This window comes from Bombina bombina, chromosome 2, assembly GCF_027579735.1.
Source record: "Bombina bombina isolate aBomBom1 chromosome 2, aBomBom1.pri, whole genome shotgun sequence".
In the NCBI taxonomy this organism is placed as follows: Eukaryota; Metazoa; Chordata; class Amphibia; order Anura; family Bombinatoridae; genus Bombina; species Bombina bombina.
Genome location: NC_069500.1, coordinates 157403959 through 157428474, shown reverse-complemented (window position 1 = coordinate 157428474; position 24516 = coordinate 157403959).

Below are 24516 nucleotides of genomic sequence, written 5' to 3'. Positions count from 1 at the left end.
ATACTCATGCACACAAATACACACATGCCCATACACATGCACACAAACACACACACATGCACACATACACACATGCATAGACACATACAAATGCATAAAACCACACACATGTTCAAATACACACGCATGCATACAAATACACACACATGCACACACAAATACATACACACAAATACACAAACATGCATACAAATACACACACATGCACACACAAATACATGCACACAAATACACAAACACATGCATACAAATACACACACACACACGCAGAAATACACAAATACACACACATGCACAAACACATGCACACAAATACATACACACAAATACACAAGCATAGAAATGCACAACCATATACACATGCACACAAACACATACAGATTAACACTAGCCATTCAGGAGAGGGTCAGAGATATGCTATATAAGGGAAATGATGCCCCAAAAAGGGAGGGTATGAATATTTTCATAAGGGGAGTGGGGTAGAGAAAGTGGCATAAAGGGTCATAGAATGACAGATTGGGAAGTGTGAGGGAGGCATAGAGAAAGGGTGGGATAAAGTGGGGAGAGAATTATAGAATGGGGGATGGAGAGGGCATGATGATGTAAATAAAGACGCCTGCTCAGGGTTTTGTACTTGTATCTGAAATGGAAGGTAGTTGAAGAGTTAATAACTAATTACTTTTAAGTGATTTCTAATAATGTCATAGACACACTCCTTTTGTCCATTAAATGTAAAAGGAATTCACTTTACCCTTAAGGAGTGTCTGATTTTTTCACACAGAGGGACCCATACTCAAATCTCCTTCGCTGTGAAGTCTGGTAAACATCTATATGAGGGCAACAGGCATTCACTTTGACCCTTAAGCTGCTTACCCTGCTGCCACCCGGAAGAGGATCAAAATAGAGCAGCAGCGGCTGCAGTATATGGACCTAACTGTCACCTCTAGCACTCACCTTACAGGCCGGGGTTTAGCTTCCAGGGCTGTCAGGAAACTCTTCTGCTACCCGATATCTCTAGAATTTGGACAGGGCTCTGGATGAGGGGGACACTCTCCACCAGTGTTGGGAGTGACAAGTCAGGAAAGAGGTAGCAACAAGAGGCAGTGCAATTACCACCATGCATCTTCTGTCTCGGCCCTAGAGTGTGCACCTCTTCCTAGCCCCGGAGTGGGCTCACAGTTTAACCCTGGCATGGTTGTCCAACTGACCCGGGGTTTAAAGACTATATGGTGCAATTCCTGTTTCCAGTCTCCAGTTCCAGCACAATAAACTTGCTTGCTTGCCTGTTACTCAACCATGCCTAAAGAGGTAATTCCATAATGAAGATCCATACCCCCAAACCTGCTCAGCCGAGTATGACAGACCAAAGTATTAGAAGACTATCTCTCAGACATAACAGTACAAACACTGAGCTCTGACGATTCTGTCAGGGTGCCAGGAATCAGACTAGAAGACGAGAAGTGCAAAAATAATCACATATTTATTAATAGCAAAAAATAATAAAATGTCCACAAGTCAAAAAACAAGCCAGGAATCAAAACCAGAGCTGGTAGTCAGACGAGCCGAGTCAGGAGCCAAAGCAAATAGTCAGACAAGCCAGAATCAGGAACAAGGAGAACAGCAGAGTCAGGAACAAGACAGGGGTCAGGAACCAGGAGAGATGTCAGACAGCCAGGTAATACACAGGAGCTCTCACAAACAGGTCTGAGACAACGCAAGAGCAAAGCATACTGAACAGAGGCCCTTTAAATAATAAGTGATGACATCACAATTCTGAGACTGCATCCTGTCTAAAACGGATGATGTACACCAGTCTGGCCATAAAAGGAAGTGCAGGAAATGAGCAGCAAGAGAGGTGAGTAAAATGGCTGCCAGCAGCACATGGCAAACAAAACAGGGAAAAAACCCTGAGAGTACCCTCCCCTCAATGACCCCTCCCCCACGGGAGGACAAAAGGCTTATTGGGGAAACGGGCATGGAAGGCACGGAGGAGGGCGGGAGCATGAATGCTCCTCTGGACTGTAGCCCCTCCAGTGAACCAAATACTGTACGCGACCCCTGGACATACGAGAGTCAATAATGCTGCTGACCTAATACTCCTCATGGTTGTCAACAAAGATAGGATGGGGACGAGGCAACACAGTGGTAAACCAATTACAAACCAATGGTTTCAAGAGGGAGACATGAAAAACATTTGAGATGCGCATTGCTGGAGGAAGGTCAAGAGCGTAGGCCACAGGATTGACCCGTTGGAGTATTCAAAAAGGACCAACATAACAGGGAGCCAGTTCATTGGAAGGCACATGAAGATTCAAGTTGCGGGAGGACAGCCAAACTCTCTCACCAACCTGGTAGGAAGGTGCGGGCAGACGCCTATGATCAGCCTGGAACTTTTGGCACTGCATAGAACGATGAAGGCAATCCTGAATCTGCACCCATGTGGAACAGAGTTGCCGGAGATGCTCCTCCGAAACCGGAATACCTTGAGACATGAATGAATCGAGCAACAAGGATGGTTGAAACCCATAATTCGCCATGAACGGGGATAACTTGGAGGAAGCATTAATAGCACTATTACGAGCAAACTCTGCACAAGGTAACAGTTCAAACCAATTATTGTGATGATCTGAGACATAGCAACGGAGGAACTGTTCCAGAGCTTGATTAGACCGTTCCGCAGCCACATTGGATTGAGGGTGATATGCTGAGGAGAAGGAAAGCTGGATCCCCATTTGAGCACAAAAGGAACACCAAAATCTGGAGACAAACTGGCTACCCCGGTCCGACACTATCTCCTTCGGTAACCCATGTAAACGGAAGACCTCCCGGGCAAAAATTGAAGCAAGCTCCTGAGCGGTAGGCAACTTTATCAAGGGAATGCAATGTGACATTTTAGAAAAACGGTCAACCACCATAAGGATAACAGTATTGCCATTGAAAACAGGGAGCTCGACAATGAAGTCCATGGAAAGATGTGTCCAAGGATGCTCACCATTAGCAATAGGTTGAAGAAGACCCACAGGAAGACGTTGAGGAGTCTTATTCTGTGCACAAACTGAGCAGGAGGCAACATACGCAGCAACATCAGAACAAAGACCTGGCCACCAGAATTGTCGAGTAACAGACCAAATCATTTGGTTCTTGCCTGGGTGACCTGTGGCTTTAGGATAGTGGTAAGTGTGCAAAAGTTTAGTTTGAAGAGGTCTCAGTAACAAAACACTTACCACTAGGTTTCTCAGGAGGTGCATTGGTTTGTGCAGCCAGGATCTCCTCCCCCAAGGGAAGAGTCAAATTAGTACATATGGTAGCCAAAATATGGTCAGGAGGTATAGCTGGAGAAGTTACAGACTCCTCCTTGGACAGAGGGGAAAATTGTCGAGAGAGGTCATCAGCTCTAACATTCTTACTACCAGGCAGGTAGGAGACCACATAATTAAAATAGCGCCTATCTGGCCTGTCGGGGCGACAAACATTTTGCTTCAGATAGATAAGTTAAATTCTTGTGGTCAGTTAGAATGAGCACTGGCACACTAGTACCCTCGAGAAGATGCCTCCATTCCTTGAGTGCCAAAATTATGGCCAGTAATTCCCTGTCGCCAATTTCATAGTTGCACTCCGCTGGAGACAATTTCTTAGAGAAGAAACCACACGGATGCAAGGAACCGTCAGGCGTAGGATGTTGAGACAAGAGGGCGCCTACTCCAGTCTCAGACGCATCAACCTCAAGAACAAAAGGCAGGACAGGGTTACGATGAGCCAGAACTGGAGCGGCAGCAAAGGCAGTCTTAAGACTATCAAAGGCCTTAATGGCAGTAGGTGACCAATGGAGTGGATCATTCTCTTTACGGGTCATGTCTGTTATAGGTCTGACCAAGGAAGAAAAGTTTTTAATAAACTTTCTATAGTAATTGGCGAACCCCAAAAAACGTTGAATAGACCGAAGACCAACTGGGCGAGGCCACTGCAGAACTGCAGATAACTTGTCAGGATCCATGGAGAACCCTGCAACGGATATAACAAAACCTAGGAAAGTTACTTGAGTCTGATGGAACTCAGATTTCTCGAGTTTACAAAACAGGCCGTTCTCACATAGGCCTAGATTTGGAGTTTGGCGTTAGCCGTGAAAACCAGCGTTAGAGGCTCCTAACGCTGGTTTTAGGATACCTCCGGTATTTGGAGTCACTCAAAATAGGGTCTAACGCTCACTTTTCAGCCGCGACTTTTCCATACCGCAGATCCCCTTACGTAAATTGCGTATCCTATCTTTTCAATGGGATCTTTCTAACTCCGGTATTTAGAGTCGTGTCTGAAGTGAGCGTTAGACATCTAACGACAAAACTCCAGCCGCAGGAAAAAAGTCAGTAGTTAAGAGCTTTCTGGGCTAACGCTGGTTTATAAAGCTCTTAACTACTGTGCTCTAAAGTACACTAACACCCATAAACTACCTATGTACCCCTAAACCGAGGTCCCCCCACATCGCCGCCACTCGATTAAATTTTTTTAACCCCTAATCTGCCGACCGCCACCTACGTTATACTTATGTACCCCTAATCTGCTGCCCCTAACACCGCCGACCCCTGTATTATATTTATTAACCCCTAACCTGCCCCCCAAAATGTCGCCTCCACCTACCTACACTTATTAACCCCTAATCTGCCGACCGCAAAGCGTCGCCACCTACGTTATCCTTATGTACCCCTAATCTGCTGCCCCTAACACCGCCGACCCCTATATTATATTTATTAACCCCTAATCTGCCCCCCACAACGTCGCAGCCAGCTACCTACAATAATTAACCCCTAATCTGCCGACCGCAAAGCGCCGCCACCTACGTTATCCTTATGTACCCCTAATCTGCTGCCACTAACACCGCCGACCCCTATATTATATTTATTAACCCCTAATCTGCCCCCCTCAACGTCGCCTCCACCTGCCTACACTTATTAACCCCTAATCTGCCGACCGGAGCTCACCGCTATTCTAATAAATGTATTAACCCCTAAAGCTAAGTCTAACCCTAACACTAACACCCCCCTAAGTTAAATATAATTTTAATCTAACGAAATTAATTAACTCTTATTAAATAAATTATTCCTATTTAAAGATAAATACTTACCTGTAAAATAAATCCTAATATAGCTACAATATAAATTATAATTACATTGTAGCTATTTTAGGATTAATATTTATTTGACAGGCAACTTTGTAATTATTTTAACCAGGTACAATAGCTATTAAATAGTTAAGAACTATTTAATAGCTACCTAGTTAAAATAATTACAAAATTACCTGTAAAATAAATCCTAACCTAAGTTACAATTAAACCTAACACTATACTATCAATAAATTAATTAAATAAAATACCTACAATTACCTACAATTAAACCTAACACTACACTATCAATAAATAAATTAAATACAATTCCTACAAATAACTACAATGAAATAAACTAACTAAAGTACAAAGAATAAAAAAGAACTAAGTTACCAAAAATAAAAAAATATTTACAAACATAAGAAAAATATTACAACAATTTTAAACTAATTACACCTACTCTAAGCCCCCTAATAAAATAACAAAGACCCCCAAAACAAAAAATGCCCTACCCTATTCTAAATTACTAAAGTTCAAAGCTCTTTTACCTTACCAGCCCTGAACAGGGCCCTTTGCGGGGCATGCCCCAAGAAGTTCAGCTCTTTTGCCTGTAAAAAAAAAACCATACAATACCCCCCCCCCCAACATTAGAACCCACCACCACATACCCCTAATCTAACCCAAACCCCCCTTAAATAAACCTAACACTAAGCCCCTGAAGATCTTCATACCTTATCTTCACCATACCAGGTTCACCGATCCGTCCTGAAGAGCTCCTCCGATGTCCTGATCCAAGCCCAAGCGGGGGGCTGAAGAGGTCCATGATCCGGCTGAAGTCTTCATCCAAGCGGGAGCTGAAGAGGTCCATGATCCGGATGAAGTCTTCATCCAAGCGGGAGCTGAAGAGGTCCATGATCTGGATGAAGGCTTCTATCAACGGCATCTTCAATTTTCTTTCATCGGGAGCCATCATCTTCCATCCGACGCGGAACAATCGGAATTAAGGTAGGAATATTCTGATTGGCTGATGGAATCAGCCAATCAGAATCAAGTTCAATCCGATTGGCTGATCGGCTAGTAGGCGTCGGGAGAAGAGGATGTTCCGCGTCGGATGGAAGATGATGGCTCCCGAAGAAAGAAGATTGAAGATGCTGTTGATAGAAGACTTCATCCGGATCATGGACCTCTTCAGCTCCCGCTTGGATGAAGACTTCATCCGGATCATGGACCTCTTCAGCTCCCGCTTGGATGAAGACTTCAGCCGGATCATGGACCTCTTCAGCCCCCCGCTTGGGCTTGGATCAGGACATCGGAGGAGCTCTTCAGGATGGATCGGTGAACCTGGTATGGTGAAGATAAGGTAGGAAGATCTTCAGGGGCTTAGTGTTAGGTTTATTTAAGGGGCGTTTGGGTTAGATTAGGGGTATGTGGGTGGTGGGTTGTAATGTTGGGGGGGGTATTGTATGTTTTTTTTTTTACAGGCAAAAGAGCTGAACTTCTTGGGGCATGCCCCGCAAAGGGCCCTGTTCAGGGCTGGTAAGGTAAAAGAGCTTTGAACTTTAGTAATTTAGAATAGGGTAGGGCATTTTTTATTTTGGGGGTCTTTGTTATTTTATTAGGGGGCTTAGAGTAGGTGTAATTAGTTTAAAATTGTTGTAATTATTTTTCTTATGTTTGTAAATATTTTTTTATTTTTTGTATCTTAGTTCTTTTTTATTTTTTGTACTTTAGTTAGTTTATTTCATTGTAGTTATTTGTAGGAATTGTATTTAATTTATTTATTGATAGTGTAGTGTTAGGTTTAATTGTAGGTAATTGTAGGTATTTTATTTAATTAATTTAATGATAGTATAGTGTTAGGTTTAATTGTAACTTAGGTTAGGATTTATTTTACAGGTAATTTTGTAATTATTTTAACTAGGTAGCTATTAAATAGTTCTTAACTATTTAATAGCTATTGTACCTGGTTAAAATAATTACAAAGTTGCCTGTCAAATAAATATTAATCCTAAAATAGCTATAATATAATTATAATTTATATTGTAGCTATATTAGGATTTATTTTACAGGTAAGTATTTAGCTTTAAATAGGAATAATTTATTTAATAAGAGATAATTAATTTCGTTAGATGTAAATTATATTTAACTTAGGGGGGTGTTAGTGTTAGGGTTAGACTTTAGGGGTTAATACATTTATTAGAATAGCGGTGAGCTCCAGTCGGCAGATTAGGGGTTAATAATTGAAGTTAGGTGTCGGCGATGTTAGGGAGGGCAGATTAGGGGTTAATACTATTTATTATAGGGTTAGTGAGGCGGATTAGGGGTTAATAACTTTATTATAGTAGCACTCAGGTCCGGTCGGCAGATTTGGGGTTAATAAGTGTAGGCAGGTGGAGGCGACGTTGTGGGGGGCAGATTAGGGGTTAATAAATATAATATAGGGGTCGGCGATGTTAGGGCAGCAGATTAGGGGTACATAGGGATAATGTAAGTAGCGGCGGTTTACGGAGCGGCAGATTAGGGGTTATTAATAATATGCAGGGGTCAGCGATAGCGGAGGCGGCAGATTAGGGGTTAATAAGTGTAAGGTTAGGGGTGTTTAGACTCGGGGTACATGTTAGGGTGTTTTGTGCAGACGTAGGAAGTGTTTCCCCATAGCAAACAATGGGGCTGCGTTAGGAGCTGAACGCGGCTTTTTTGCAGGTGTAAGGTTTTTTTTCAGCTCAAACAGCCCCATTGTTTTCTATGGGAGAATCGTGCACGAGCACGTTTTTGAGGCTGGCCACTTTCGTAAGCAACTCTGGTATCGAGAGTTGAAGCTGCGTTAAAAATGCTCTACGCTCCTTTTTTGGAGCCTAACGCAGCCTTTATGTGGACTCTCAATACCAGAGTTATTTTTATGGTGCGGCCAAAAAAAAGCCGGCGTTAGCTACGCGGGTCGTTACCGACAAAACTCCAAATCTAGGCCATAGTTTTTGAAGAACCCGTGTAACATCCGAACGATAAGCCTCAAGTGTGGGTGAGTGTATGAGAATGTTGACCAAGTACACCACAACACACTGTTGCAACATATCTCGTAGGACATCATTAATAAATTCCTGGAAAACAGCAGGAGCATTACATAGGCCAAAGGGCATTACAAGATACTCATAATGCCCGCTCCTGGTGTTAAATGCTGTTTTCCATTTGTGGCCCTCCGTGATCCTAACGAGATTGTACGCTCCTCTCAAATCAAGTTTAGTAAAGACCGAAGCTCCCTTGAGGCGGTCAAAGAGTTCCGTAATGAGCAGAATAGGGTAAGCATTCTTAATAGTAAGATGATTAAGACCCCGTAATCGATGCATGGTCTTAACTGGCCACCCTTTTTCTTCACAAAGAAGAAGTCAGCCCCTGCAGGAGAGCAGGATTTGTGGATGATCCCCCGTGACAGAGCATCGGCAACATACTCCTTCATAGCACTATTCTCTGCAACAGACAGAGGGTAAACCCAGCCCTGAGGAGGAATGGCTCCGGCTTGCAGGTCTATGGCCCAATCGTAAGATCAGTGAGGAGGCAACGTACCGGCATACACCTTGTCAAAAACATCCAGGAACTCTTTGTACTCCTCTGGCAATTGAGATACCGAAGAAGTGCACAAGACTTTAACTGGTTTCCGAAGACAAGTGGAAATACATTGCGGAGACCACGACAAAATTTTGGACCTGCGCCAGTCGAGACTGGGATTGTGCTTTTGGAGCCAGGGATAACCCAGAACAACCTGAAAATGCAGAGAGTTTATCACTTGGAACTGGAGGGTTTCAAAATGGAGAGCCCCAACAGCCATGGATAACGTTGCAGTTTCGTGAGTAATGAGTGCGGGCTGAAAGGGCCTGCCATCAATGGCCTCAATAGCAAGCGGAACGGACCGAGGCAAAACAGGACCTGGTGACTTGGGACCAGGAGGCATGGGAGGAGAGGGAGGCATGGGTGGGAACGAACACATAGGAGACAACGGAACAGGAGGCTTCCGCAAGCGCTCCTTGAAAGAGGGCCTCTCACTTAGTCTGATGTCAATTAGGATAAAAAGACACCAATGCCTCAAGATCTTCTGGTAAATCTCTGGCAGCAACTTCATCTTTAATCACATCAGAGAGCCCATGAAAGAAGGTGGCAACAAGGGCTTCATTGTTCCAACCTACCTCTGCGGCAAGAGTATGGAACTCAATGGCATACTGAGCAACAGATCTTGTACCTTGCTGAATGGACATGAGTCGTTTAGCAGCAGAGGAGGTGCGAGCCGGAACATCAAATACCCTTTGAAAAGGAGGCCACAAATTCAAGGTAATTTGAAATCACAGGTTTATTACTCTCCCACAAGGGATTAGCCCAGGCAAGAGCTGTGTCAGAGAGTAACGAGATGAGAAATCCCACCTTAGCTCTGTCAGAGGGAAACGCCTGAGGTAACATCTCAAAGTAAATGCCCACTTCATTCAAAAACCCTCTGCACTGATTACGATTGCCTCCATAATGCTGAGGTAGAGGTGAAGAACCGGACATGCTCCTGGTAGGACTAGGTGCACCGCGGAAACAGGAACAGCCATAACTTGCCGGACACTTTGGTCCAAATGTGCCGTGCGAGTCAGCAGGGTTTGCAGGGCTAGTGCAAATTGATCCAAGCGGTGATCCTGTTCATGCATCCTCGAAATTATGGCAGGTAAAGGTGGATTATTAGCACCATCGGGATACATCGCCCTTGCGTAATGTCAGGGTGCCAGGAATCAGACTGTGACGAGAAGTGCAAAAATAATCACACCTTTATTAATAGCAAAAAATAATAAAATGTCCACAAGTCAAAAAACAAGCCAGGAATCAAAACCAGAGCTGGTAGTCAGAGGAGCCGAGTCAGGAGCCAAAGCCAGTAGTCAGACGAGCCGGAATCAGGAACAAGAAGAACAGCAGAGTCAGGAACAAGTCAGGGACCATGAACCAGAAGGGATGTCAGTCAACCAGGTAATACACAGGAGCTCTCACAAACAGGTCTGAGACAACGCAAGGGCAAAGCATACTGAACAGAGGCCCTTTAAATAATAAGTGATGACATCACAATTCTGAGACTGCATCCTGTCTCACATGGATGATGTACACCAGTCTGGCCATAAAAGGAAGTGCAGGAAATGAGCAGCATCACACAGTATGCACCAGAGTCAGCAAGAGTGAGTAAAATGGCAGCCAGCAGCACATGGCAAACAAAACAGGGAAAAAACCCTGACAGATTCTGAATGATTTGATTCCCCCATAATGAAAGAAGTAATACTATCAGCTATAAAAGACATGTCGAATGGCAAAAGTCTGGGTCCGGACAGCTTTGGGAACAAATACTATAAAACTTTCACCCCCTATTTACTTCACTGACAAAACTCTACAACACTCTATTGGATAAATGAGGCTTCTCTTCCAAGCTCTTCTAAAACCTGGTAAAACATCAGACAAGATGGAGAATTTCTGCCCAATTTCTCTACTTAACACTGATTTAATTTTTTTGCAAAAATCTTGGCAACTAGCTTTCTCCCTAAACTAATAAGCCCTGATCAAGGGGAGGGAGGTAAGGGATAATACCCTTAAGGTCATCCAACTCATATCACTGATCTCTACAGATGCAGAAAAGGCCTTTGACAGAGTCAATTGGACCTTTCTTAGGGCCACTCTGTGAAAAATTAATTTCAGCCACAGGTTTAGCAAATTAATAGTTACCCTTTACACTACCCCAACAGCCAAAGTTAATGTGAATGGCCTGCTTTCAGACAGTTTATCGATATAATGGGACACGACAAGGCTGTCACTTGTCACCAATATTAATTGCACTCTCCACTGAAAATTAGCAAAAACCCGCAGATCACTTGAATCTTATTAGGCAATAAAGAACACACAGCTGGTAATGTACGCAAATGATGTTCTATTAACACTTACAAATACTGAAACATCGCTGCCTCAAGCCTTTAGTGAATATGGTAAATTTTTTCAATCTGAGATTCTAAATATATCAATAACACCTGACACAATGTCCAACTTCATGACACATCGACCCCTCCAACTTAAAAAAAAAACAAAATGAAATATTTAGCAGTTTACCTTTCAGCAGATCGTCACATATTATTTGAAACTAATTGTAAACACACTCAGTGCTAGGGAAATTTGGTATAATTGGCTCTTTCCAATGCTTTATCACACAATTATATAAGAAGCCGATATCTTCAATTATTGTGAATGGAGAATTAACTGAGAATATCATTTTGGGGCGGGGTACCCGTCAGGGGTGCCCATTATCCCCATTCCTTTTCAATCTATCCCTTGAACCATTTGCAATTCTTTTGAGGAAAGAAATGCAAGGTATCCAGCTGGGAGGTCATAAGTTGGTTCTTTCTCTGTTTGCAGACGATCTCTTGCTTTTTCTTAGTAATTCAAGGATAGTTATCCCTCGGTTATTGGAACTATGCAATTTGTTTAGCTCGTTTTCAGGTTATAAAATCAACTATGGAAAATCAGAGATTATGTGGATACGTAAACCCATAGGCCCCTGTACCCACCCATTCATAGAATCTACTCAGATGACTTATTTAGGAATTACGTTAAGTAGGGACCCCAACAGATGGTATGAACTCAACTTTAAACCTTGTATCAAGGGCCTGACTCTGAAACTTCAGAATTGTGGTAACCTTCCTCTTTCTCTCACTGCTCGTATTATGTTAATCAAAGTGGTGCTCTTCCCCAAACTTTTATATTTCTTGCAGAACCTTCCGCTTCTGTTGTATAAAAAAGATCTAGATATTCTTAATAGGGCGTTCAACCAGTTTATTTGGCAAGGTAAGAAACCACGGATTTCATTACTCAAGTTAACACTCCCTAAAGCCTTTGGAGGCATGGCCTGCCCCAATTTGAAACTTTACAATTATGTTGCAGTAGCAAAATTTGCTCTGGATTGGATCACTGAAAAGAATCAAATCTTGTTTTATGAGATTGAGTCTATTTTGATAAAACCGCTTAGTTTGAAGGCAATCCTTCACCACATGGCAAGTAAACTACCAGATCAAGTATGCCAGATGGTCACTTTTAAGTGTATTGTACAAGCCTGGCAGAAAATATGCAAGGAACTCGGAGTAGATTTTAGGAAATCAGAATTTCTACCTCTAATTGGTAACCCGAATTTTCCAATAGCTTGTAAGCCATCGGTATTTGAGTTATGGGCCGAACGTGGAGTGAATTATGTAATCCAGTTATGTGATGGTAACCAATTGAGACTCCGTTCGTTTGAGAATATTGCTAATCAGTTTCATCTTCCGAGATCCAGTTTTTTTGCCTATTTGCAAATTAGGCACTGGGTGGAGAAATTGAGATTAGATACAGGGGTGGGGATAGACAGTAAAGATTTGAAACATATAATCTCTCAATATCATGATGGGGTGAGCACTATCTCCCAGCCATATCTCGCTATTATGAGAGCATGGGGCCAAAATAACCTTGTGGATAACTCCACAAAATGGGCAAAAGAAAAGCTGAGAGTAGATAGCAAGACTATAACACAGAGTATTTCGCTGGTAGCCAGGGCAACCTATATGCATCCATGGAAAGAATCTCATATGAAATTAGTTAATAGGGCGTACCTCACTCCAGCTAGACTTGCAAAATGGAGTCCGGAAAAAAGGAACTGTCCTAAGTGTAGTAAGGAACTCACAGACTATGTTCACTGTTTTTTGAACTTGCCCCAAAATATCCCAATTTTGGCAGAAGATCAATTTCTGGGTCTCTAAGATCATGGGGACAAGTGTTAAAGTTACGCTACATCAGATAGTGTTCTTATGTAAATATACGACTGCCCTCCCTAATAACAGATTTATTAATTTATGTATTCTGACAGCACGTAATTTAATTTTAAGGAACTGGAGAAACCATAAACCACTCAAATTCACCGATTTTTTTAAAGAAGTCCAGTACCAAATGGTGCTGGAGCAATATAATAAAAGATCTATTAATTCCAAACAAGTTTCTAGATTTTTCAGCAAATGGAAGATATATATTATTTCACTCCCTGAGGAGTTGCAGGAACAGGCGGTGCTGCAGTATAAATCCTCACCCTGGTTACAAAGCCAAATAGAATGTGGCCTGCTCCCTAGATTATGGTTGGGTAATCAATAGAGGAAAGATGGGGATGCTGGGGGTGTGTGTTTGGGTTTTTTTTTTTTTCTCTCTCTCTACCCTCCCCCCTTCCCCCCTCTGTCTGGTCCTGCTGTGCACCTGATCTTTAGTAGGGTTGTTTGATAAATCAAAGAAGGAACTATAGGAATCCCGTAATGGCTTAAATCAAGGAGGAATCTGTAGAAGAGAAATTACTATTAGACCTTATTTCCTGTCATAGGTACTAGGAGCTAGTATTTAGCCCTCGGAACGCTCCCAGAGAATCTATACTTTTAAAAAGCTTAATGATAAACATTTAGGATATCGAAGTATCCAGTGGTTTAGGGACTATTTTAGTCAGTTCGAGTAGAATTATGTATGCATCGAGTTGAGTGTTAATTTAGAATCAGGAGAAGAGGATTTATTTTCAAGTATTATGTAACTAAGAAAGGATGTTCTATTTCTCTTTGTATTTTCTCATAATTTTAGTTTTTTTTGGATGAAATGGAATTTAAATTTAACTGTCTTATATTGCTAAGTTAATTTTTGTCATGCAACAAAGGAAACTGAGATGTATTTGATTTGTACTGTATAGGAGCTGTGTCTCCTAACATTGTTGGTTTAATTTATTTTCTTTAATAAACAAATTATAAAATAAAAAAAATAAAAAAAAATAAAAAATTGTAAACACACTGAGAGATCACTAATAAGTGATCTCTCTAACTGGAAAAATAAAAATATTTTTTCGCTAAGCAGGATCAGTGTGGTGAAAATGAATATTCTACCTAGAATCCCCTACCTATTACAAACACACCCTATACCTTTCCCACATGACTTTATATTTAAACAATAAAAGTTATAGAAGTCTAAGGCCCAGATTATGATTTTTGCGTTAGAGGCTGTGCGGTGCTAACAAGCAGTTTTGTCTCACCACTCACTTACCTGCAGCGCTGGTATTACGAGTTTTCAGAAACCCATCGTTAAAAGACAAGAAGTGAGCGTTGAGCAAAATTTTGCTCATTACCGCACTCCAATACCAGCGCTGCTTAAGTCAGCGGTGAGCTGGTGTAACGTGCTCGTGCACGATTTCCCCATAGGAATCAATGGGGAGAGCCGGTTGAAAAAAGTCTAACACCTGCAAAAAAGAAGCGTAAAACTCCTTAACGCAGACTCATTGATTCCTATGGGGAAATAAAAGTTATGTCTACACCTAACACCCTAACATGAACCCCGAGTCTAAACACCCCTAATCTTATACTTCTTAACCCCTAATCTGCTGCCCCCAACATCGCCGACACCTACATTATATTTATTAACCCCTACTCTGCCGCCCCCAATGTCGCCGCCACCTACCTACACTTATTAACCCCTAATCTGCCGCCCCCAATGTCGAAGTTATTAACCCCCTAAACCTAAGTCTAACCCTAAACCTAACACCCCCTAACTTAAATATAATTTAAATAAATTGAAATAAATATTCATATCATTAACTAAATTATTCCTATCATTAACTAAATTATTCCTATTTAAAACTAAATACTTACCTGCAAAATAAACCCTAAGCTAGCTACAATATAACTAATAGTTACATTGTATCTATATTAGGGTTTATTTGTATTTTACAGGTAAGTTTGTATTTATTTTAACTAGGTAGAATAGTTATTAAATAGTTATTAACTATTTAATAACTACCTAGTTAAAATAAAGACAAATTTACCTGTAAAATAATAAAACCTAACCTAAGTTACACTAACACCTAACACTACACTATAATTAAATAAATTAAATAAATTAAATACAATTACCTAAATTAAATTAAATTAGCTAAAGTACAGAAAACAAACAAACACTAAATTACAGAAAATAATAAACAAATTACAGATATTTAAACTAATTACACCTAATCTAATATCCCTATTAAAATAAAAAAGCCCCCCCAAAATAAAAAAAACCCCTATCCTAAACTAACCTACCAATATCCCTTAAAAGGTCCTTTTGCGGGGCATTGCCCCAAAGTAATCAGCTCTTTTACCTGTAAAAAAAAAATACAAACAACCCCCCCAACAGTAAAACCCACCACCCACACAACCAACCCCCCAAACATATTACTATCTAGAAAAACCTAAGCTCCCCATTGCCCTGAAAGGGCATTTGGTTGGGCATTATCTTTAATAGCTATTTTGCAAGCCCAAACCCCTAATCTAAAAAATAAACCCACCCAATACACCCTTAAAAAACCTAACACTAACCCCCTGAAGATCGACTTACCAGGAGATGTCTTCATCCAAGTCGGGCAGAAGTGGTCCTCCAGACAGGCAGAAGTCTTCATCCAAGTCGGGCAGAAGTGGTCCTCCAGATGGGCAGAAGTCTTCATCCAGACGGCATCTTCTATCTTCATCCATCCGACGCGGAGCGGGTCCATCTTCATGACATCCGACGCGGAGCATCCTCTTCATCCGACGACTAATACAGAATGAAGGTACCTTTAAGTGACATCATCCAAGATGGCATCCCTTAGATTCCGATTGGCTGATAGAATTCTATCAGCCAATCGGAATTAAGGTAGAATGCAATCAGCCAATAGGATTGAGCTTGCATTCTATTGGCTGTTCCAATCAGCCAAAAGAATGCGAGCTCAATCCTATTGGCTGATAGGATCAGCCAATAGGATTGAACTTCAATCCTATTGGCTGATTGCATCAGCCAATAGGATTTTTTCTACCTTAATTCTGATTGGCTGATTCTATCTATTGAATTCTATCAGCCAATCGGAATCTAAGGGACCCCATCTTGGATGACGTCACTTAAAGGTACCTTTATTCTGTGTTAGTCATTGGATGAAGAGGATGCTCCGTGTCAGATGTCTTGAAGATGGACCCGCCCGCACCAGATGGATGAAGATAGAAGATGTTGTCTGGATGAAGACTTCTGTCCGGAGGACCACTTCGCCCGGCTTGGATGAAGACGTCTCCCGGTAAGTTGATCTTCAGGGGGTTAGTGTTAGGTTTTTTAAGGGTGTATTGGGTTTATTTTTTAGATTAGGGGTTTGGGCTTGCAAAAGAGCTAACTGCTCTTTTAAGGGCAATGCCCATCCAAATGCCCTTTTCAGGGCAATGGGGAGCTTAGGTTTTGTTTAGCTAGTATTTTATTTGGGGGGTTGGTTGTGTGGGTGGGGTTTTTTTACCATTGGGGGGCTTGTTTGTATTTTTTTTTACAGGTAAAAGAGCGGATTACTTTGGGGCAATGCCCTGCAAAAGGCTCTTTTAAGGGCTATTGGTAGTTTAGTTTAGGCTAGGGTTTTTTTATTTTGGGGGGCTTTTTTTATTTTAATAGGGCTATTAGATTAGGTGTAATTAGTTTAAATTTATGTAATTTGCTTATTATTTTCTGTAATTTAGTGTGGGGGGGTTTGTACTTTAGCTAATTTAATTTAATTTAGGTAATTGTATGTAATTTACAGGTACTTTTGTATTTATTTTAGCTAGGTAGTTATTAAATAGTTAATAACTATTTAATAACTATTCTATCTAGTTAAAATAAATACAAACTTGCCTGTAAAATAAAAATAAATCCTAAGCTAGCTACAATGTAACTATTAGTTATATTGTAGCTATCTTAGGGTTTATTTTACAGTTAAGTATTTAGTTTTAAATAGGAATAATGTAGTTAATGATAGGAATGTTTAGTTAGATTTCTTTTAATTATATTTAAGTTAGGGGGTGTTAGGGTTAGACTTAGATTTAGGGGTTAATAACTTTAATATAGTGGGGGCGACGTTGGGGGCGGCAGATTAGGGGTTAATAAATGTAGGTAGGTGGCGGTGATGTTAGGGACGGCAGATTAGGGGTTAATAATATTTAACTAATGTTTGCAAGGCAGGAGTGCGGCGGTTTAGGGTTTAATATATTTATTATAGTGGTGGCTATGTCCGGTTCGGCAGATTAGGGGTTTCAATTTTTCTTTCAGTTATTGCGATGTGGGAGGGCCTCGGTTTAGGGTTTAATAGGTAGTTTATGGGTGTTAGTGTACTTTTTAGCACTTTAGTTAATCAGTTTTATGCTACGGCGTTGTAGTGTAAAACTACTGACTATAATATGCTGTACCAGTCTTGACAGGAGAGGGTCTACCGCTCACTTTTTGGCAGACTCGTAATACCGGCGCTATGCAAGTCACATTGAAAAAATAGGATACACAATTTACGTAAGTGGATTTGCGGTATTTCCAAGTCTGGCCAAAAAAGTGAGCGGTACACCTGTACCTGCAAGACTCGTAATACCAGCGGGCGTTAAAAAGCAGCATTAGGACCGGCTAACGCTGCTTTTTAAGCCTAACGCAAAACTCGTAATCTAGCCGTATATTTGGAATGGGACAAAACCAAGAGTTAACAAAAAACATTAGATTTATCAAAAGAGAGGAGGCCTTGGTGTTCCAAACATAGCACTCTACTGACAGGCCACTATATTACAAAGGCTCCTAGAATGGCGGCAAATGACCCCTTGAAACACTGGGTTCAAATTGATAGGTTTGATCTCATGGCTCTCTGCTGAAGATAGACCAGCTGCAGTTACAACTTACCCATTATTGAAAAAACTCTTCTCGGTATGGGACAGGATTATTCATACTTCCTCTTCTATCTCTACAATAATCTCACCAATGATCCCATTCAGAGAAAATCCTCTGAGCATGAAAAAGATCTCTTTGCACACAGGCTTTCATATCAAGAAAGGTGTCTTATACCATATAACTAATCAAAACAAGTTAAAAAACTTCAATGATTTATTAGAATCAGACCCTGACCTATTGCCCATCTTGCTGTCATATGCTCAGATTAAACATTACATTGATATACACACACACAAAAATTATCTTATGACCGCTGCTTCTTAACTTCTGCTTCGGACTAATTGCTGTTCTCCAACTCAGAGGTGGCAGATGAGTTAAGGAGCAACTGTATTAAGACTGCTGCTTCTTAATTTACATTTGCGGCGAGCCGGAAAGTACGGGGGTAGATAGCAGCATCCGCTGCTTGTTAAATCTACCCTAAAGTCTTTATTGAAACATCTAGAAAAGAACAACACTCAACACATGCAGGGATAGTTTTAACTTCTTCTAGATTATTGGAGTGCTGACAATAGTCTTCTTTTACTTACATTTGCTGGCTTACTCTGCCTTTTCCTTCTGATTGGTGTGCATCACGCTACTGTGTTACGGTGCACGTTTGCGTCACACTGCCTCAATGTGAGTATTGCTGTAGTCGACTGTGGATTGTGGATGCTTGGTGACGGACCTGGAACAGCACTGTTCTTTTCTACTTACCTAGAATAATTACTTATTGTTTCTATTTATGACCATATAAGGAAATAAACACATTGCAATTGTAATATAAAATGTTTATTTATGGGTAGTACAAAATTGCAATAAACTTAATTTATTTTGCTTTTTTTAAAGTAATTGAAATGAAAATTGTGGGTTTTAAATTTTGAGAATTGGAAATGCACATTGCAGATAGTATATGAGCTTGAAAAAAGACTGAAGTGCATTGAGTTCAACCTATCAAAACAATACAGGTTTTGCTAACATTACAGTAGCTGCCCTGTCTAATCCAATAAAAAGTCTGAACTAGCTACTCTAAACTAAATAAATAGTGGGTGTTAATATTTTATTCTTTTACAAGAAATGTCTTGTAATTACAAGGTATTTATTGTCCCTTTAAGGAATTGCCTGGAGTCTAGCAGTGCTTCATAGTCTAATTTAAAGAAACTGAAAGAAAGAAGCTTATCAGATATTGATGGTTTTAAATAAGATCAAGTTTGCTAAGGCATTACTGTTTAGCACAGCTGCAGTCAAGCTTGATTGAGAGACTGGACTTTAAAACAAACAATTCCTTTAAAGACACCACGAATGTATTTGTTTTCTATCCGTCATGAAATTAAAGGTAATTCCATGCATGGATTTAGGTCTTATGATTTTTTTAGGTTGTTTCTTTTTTTCTAAAATTACGAATTCATTCATTACAACACTCATACTCAAATGATAAAAATTTCTATGATATCATATGTTGCTAAGGACAGTATATGAAGTGAAAAGCTTTATAAGCTTATTGGTAATCTCTCATAAGTATTCAATTATGGAGAAGTTACAACTTCTAACATAGATTAAAGAAAATCTGTTAGTGAAACTAATATCTCATGGAAGATAACATTCTGAAGCATTGCATTTAAAAAATTGTGCAATTTAAAAAGATTGTGGGTTTCGAGTCACTCTACATTATTATCAATGGAGCAGGATGTGTCTCATAACCGTTCACCTCTCAGTGTGTACAACGCATTTCACTAGCATCACAAACACACCTTCAGATTGATACAGAACAAATTATAAAGCAAAAAAAAACACCTCTATTAAAATAGTCCACTCTAACATAAGCAAAAAATAAACATTTAAAACAGTTAAAAATAAATAATAGAAAAATAAAAAACAGACATCCTCATCAGCTTTGCAATAACAAGACACTAATGTGAAACAAATTCTCAACCATCCTTCTAGAATGCTCTGGAGCAGCTGTCGCCAACCAGTGGTCCATGGACCACTGGTGGTCCATGAGAAGATGTTGGTGGTCCTTGACACCATCAAGCAGGAATTAATCTCCTCTGATGGTGTCATCCAAATCATAACTCCCTACAGTGCCTGGCTGGACATCAGTAAAAACCGACGGAGAAGTTAAATTACAATCTCCCTACGCACGTTGCGTAGTACTGCGCAACTTGCGTAGCTAGATTGAATTTCTTTCTAATGACACGGTGAGTCCATGGATTATCATCAATTACTGTTGGGAATATCACTCCTAGCCAGCAGGAGGAGGCAAGGAGCACCCCAGCAGAGCTGCTAAGTTTCACTTCCCTTCCCACAAACCAAAATCATTCTCTTTGCCTCTAGTGCAAGGAGGAGGTGAAGTAATTAGGTGCCTGATTAAGATTCTTCTAGCAAGATTTTTTATTTTGAAGTCAGGACAGGATTGCTCTGATCTTCCATCACACATTGGGTATAGCTGTACTCCACTTTAGGTTTAGGTTTTCTCCTAACTCCTGCATGGCCTCGCAGGATCTGGTAGGCAGATCTAGTAGAGATATCGTTCCTACCTCCCTGGAAACTTCTGCTATGGAAGGGTCTTCTGTTTCAGGGTTTTTTTTACTTCATCTAAATATTGTTTCTCTGAAACTGTCTCCTGGGTGATTGTACGGTTGTTTTTAGCTAAACGTGGGTTTTTTGAATTGGTTATTGAGACCATGTTTCTGACTCATAAGCCTATCACTAGAAAGATTTACTATAAGATATAGCAGATTCCCAAGGATCTTATCCTTTTCCAGGTAGGCCTTGCAAGGGGGTTATCTGTTAGTACCCTCAAGGGTCAGATTCGGCTCCTCCGTTCTGCTGCTCAAGTGTCTGGTGGATGTGCTGGCTGTACAATCCTCTTCTCAGGTCCTGGTACAAATCAGAACTGTTTTTAAGTCAGTGACTCCCATGGAGCCTTATCCTTGTTCTTATAATTTTTTCTTTAGGTTCTGTTTGAGCCACTGCATTCTATAGATATTAAGTTATTATCTTGAAGAGTTTGGTTCTTCTTCTGCTCAGAGGGTTTCAGAACTCTCTGCTTGCAGTGTGGTTTTCCTTATCTTGTATTTAGGGCAGATAAGGCAGTTTCGTACCAAAAGTAGATCGATTCACAAGGAGAGATTGCAGAGATCCCAACAGGAGGTGCGCTTGTGGCTGCAAACAGATGGATAGGTAAGTCAGTGGTAGGCCGCACTCTTAATAGGTGGATAATTTTATTGTTGCTGAGAAACGCGTCGCTATTGCTACCCTCTGTGTAACAAATAAAGTTTACACTTTTACACTATCCGTGCTCCTGTAATTCCATTTTTAACTGAGCTTGCGGGCTATGTGAGCTTGCAGGCTCGTCACTCTGACCGCATTCCTCTTCTGGCTCACCCGATTGGCCTATCCGGTCACCTGCCTTCATGTCGGACGTATCCTGACGCCTCTCTGAGTCATACGGGCGACTGTGTAGGTCCCGTGTTGCACTGGACGGCACTCCGGCTGTGCCGCTGCATCTGGTGAGTTGCTACTACTAAAGGCTCTGGATCCTCCTATTGCTAGATTTACTAGACTTTACTACTCGATGTGGCGCCTCTGTTTTTCCTTTACAGGTCTTCTTTGAGTTTCGTACCAAAGTTGGTTTTCTTCCTACAGTGGTTCCAGGCTGAGATTTTGATCAGGAATTGTTGTTCCTTCTCTCTGTCCTAATCTTTATTCTTATAATGAGCGTTTGTTGCACAACTTAGATGTTGTGCGAGCCCTTAGATTTTATCTACAGACAACAAAGGACTTTCGTCAGCTTTCTGTATTGTTGGTTGTTTTTCCTGGTCATATATAAAGGCCAGTAAGCTTCCGCCACTTCTCCTTCTTACTGGTTGAGAGGTGTTATTAGTAGGGTTTTTGAGCCTGCTGTGCAGCAGTCTCCTTAGAGTTTGGCCCTTAAGAAAGAGGCCTCAGTAGAACAGATATGTAAGGCGGCGACATGGCCTTCTTTGTACACTTTTTCTAAAGTATGAAAAATGAATGCTTTTGCCTCTGGCGGAGGTTTGGGAGAAAAGTTCTTCAAGCAGTGGTGCCTTCGGTTTAGGTTACCTGTCTTGTACCTCCCGTATCATCGGTGTCCTCTAACTTGGATATTGATTCCCAACAGTAATTGATGATGATCTGTGGACTCACTGTGTCATTAGAAAGAAAACAAAATTTATGCTTACCTGATTATTTCTTTCTTGACACGGTGAGTCCACGGCCCTTCCCTATTTTTCAGACAGGTTTTTTTTGTATAAATCTCAGGCACCTCTGCACTTTGTGTTGTTTCCTTTCTCTCCTTTTCCTTCAATCGAATGACTGGGTTTGTGGAGAGGGAAGTTATATTTAACAGCTCTGCTGTGGTGCTCTTTGCCTCCTCCTGCTGGCCAGGAGTGATATTCCCAACAGTAATTGATGATCCGGGGACTCACTGTGTCAAGAAAGAAATAAATTTATTAGGTAAGCATAATTTTTTTTAACTTCTCCTGTTTGATCAGAGAAAGATGCTCCCATTCTAAAGCCAGCAGAGGTTGGTACAGTCTTGGCTTGAAATAGTGGAATTAAAGTATACAAAAAAAGAAATCTTAAAAAAAAATTCTCTCTTATATTTAATTTATTTTCTTCTCTTTACCTGTCTCTTTGTAGTAGTTTTCCTAATTCCTTCAGATGGACTTACATCACTGTTTGTCTTCCTCCCCTCCATCTTCTTTTTATTTAATTAAATATTAATTATTTTTCATTCTAATAATTTTCCCACGCACAAAGCCATTCCACCTGAATTCCAGTAATTGCCATCCAGCAGATCAGCCATATCCCACCAGTATTATAGTAATTGCCAGTAACATCAGTCGTGGTTAGCTCACATCCATATTGAGAGCTTTCTGATATAAACTTAATTTATGACTCCAATGTCTATACATGATCATAAGTAGTTTTGGACTTGAAAGTCTTGTGATCTTATTAAACATAATTCTTTTTTTCCCCCACTTTCTGACTCTCTGTTTCCAGCTCAAAAGTTGGCACTCATCCATCTGTCATTTGGAAGTATTCTCTTAGTTCTGTCATTCAGTTAGTTAATTCCAAAAAAAGAATTCTTAAAAATGTGTACGTACAGGGAGTGCAGAATTATTAGGCAAGTTGTATTTTTGAGGATTAATTTTATTATTGAACAACAACCATGTTCTCAATGAACCCAAAAAACTCATTAATATCAAAGCTGAATAGTTTTGGAAGTAGTTTTTAGTTTGTTTTTAGTTATAGCTATTTTAGGGGGATATCTGTGTGTGCAGGTTACTATTACTGTGCATAATTATTAGGCAACTTAACAAAAAACAAATATATACCCATTTCAATTATTTATTTTTACCAGTGAAACCAATATAACATCTCAACATTCACAAATATACATTTCTGACATTCAAAAACAAAACAAAAACAAATCAGTGACCAATATAGCCACCTTTCTTTGCAAGGACACTCAAAAGCCTGCCATCCATGGATTCTGTCAGTGTTTTGATCTGTTCACCATCAACATTGCGTGCAGCAGCAACCACAGCCTCCCAGACACTGTTCAGAGAGGTGTACTGTTTTCCCTCCTTGTAAATCTCACATTTGATGATGGACCACAGGTTCTCAATGGGGTTCAGATCAGGTGAACAAGAAGGCCATGTCATTAGATTTTCTTCTTTTATACCCTTTCTTGCCAGCCTTGCTGTGGAGTACTTGGACGCGTGTGATGGAGCATTGTCCTGCATGAAAATCATGTTTTTCTTGAAGGATGCAGACTTCTTCCTGTACCACTGCTTGAAGAAGGTGTCTTCCAGAAACTGGCAGTCGGACTGGGAGTTGAGCTTGACTCCATCCTCAACCCGAAAAGGCCCCACAAGCTCATCTTTGATGATACCAGCCCAAACCAGTACTTCACCTCCACCTTGCTGGCGTCTGAGTCGGACTGGAGCTCTCTGCCCTTTACCAATCCAGCCACGGGCCCATCCATCTGGCCCATCAAGACTCACTCTCATTTCATCAGTCCATAAAACCTTAGAAAAATCAGTCTTGAGATATTTCTTGGCCCGGTCTTGACGTTTCAGCTTGTGTGTCTTGTTCAGTGGTGGTCGTCTTTCAGCCTTTCTTACCTTGGCCATGTCTCTGAGTATTGCACACCTTGTGCTTTTGGGCACTCCAGTGATGTTGCAGCTCTGAAATATGGCCAAACTGGTGGCAAGTGGCATCTTGGCAGCTGCACGCTTGACTTTTCTCAGTTCATGGGCAGTTATTTTGCGCCTTGGTTTTTCCACACGCTTCTTGCGACCCTGTTGACTATTTTGAATGAAACGCTTGATTGTTCGATGATCACGCTTCAGAAGCTTTGCAATTTTAAGAGTGCTGCATCCCTCTGCAAGATATCTCACTATTTTTGACTTTTCTGAGCCTGTCAAGTCCTTCTTTTGACCCATTTTGCCAAGGGAAAGGAAGTTGCCTAATAATTATGCACACCTGATATAGGGTGTTGATGTCATTAGACCACACCCCTTCTCATTACAGAGATGCACATCACCTAATATGCTTAATTGGTAGTAGGCTTTCGAGCCTATACAGCTTGGAGTAAGACAACATGCATAAAGAGGATGATGTGGTCAAAATACTCATTTGCC